This window comes from Mus caroli, chromosome 9 (genome assembly GCF_900094665.2).
Source record: "Mus caroli chromosome 9, CAROLI_EIJ_v1.1, whole genome shotgun sequence".
NCBI lineage: Eukaryota > Metazoa > Chordata > Mammalia > Rodentia > Muridae > Mus > Mus caroli.
Genome location: NC_034578.1, coordinates 82,856,655 through 82,857,458, shown reverse-complemented (window position 1 = coordinate 82,857,458; position 804 = coordinate 82,856,655).

The following is an 804-nucleotide window of genomic DNA, read 5'->3' as shown; positions in this document are numbered from 1 at the left end:
CATCCTAGAGACAGGATGTGTAAAAGGGCCCCAGAAATAAAATTCCAAAGTCTAATCCTTCCAATCTGAGAAGATGTCAAGAAGGAAAGAAAGAGCGACTGGGCACAGACTCTCAGGAGGAAGGTGTTGCTTATTGTTGATTCAGAGAGAAAATGAGGGTCTGCTTTATAAACTTGCAAAGAATTCACGAGTGAGTTTTCAATATGAGTTCAAAGTTCCTAGAGAAATCTGTGAGGCACATTTTCTGTGATTGTGGTTAAAGGCAAATTTAGATCTGGCTCCAACATATGTATGGATGTATTCCTCTGTTTTATTCCTTCAATATAAGGAAGACTTCTAAATAAACAGAGGCTGTCAGTGGTGGGACAGCTGATAGATAAGTTTTATATGCACCTAATAGTGTTTCTGAAANGCATGACATCAGGCCTTGCTTTGGATGGGATTAAAGATGAGACAACACCTGACAAGAAAACATTGCACATCATGGAGTGATGGTGCTGAGCCCGGAGTGTGCCCCCACAATGCAGGGGTGCAAAGAATTCCCTTCCCATGGGCAGAAGAGAACGCTCAGAGAACACGTGGTTGACTGGCTGAAGGAGGATTGTGTGTGGGTTTTAAGAGCTGGTGAGATTTGGAGCACAGAAGGGCAGATGCACTCAGGGAAAGTGACAGTTTGAAATAGTAAGGAGGTCTAGCTGAATGGGGGACTGAGATGGGGCAGTGAATGACAAGGTAGGAGACGGCCTCATTAGACTGTGCAAAGTGGATGAGAAAGAACAATGTCTGATGGCTTTTCAGGGAACA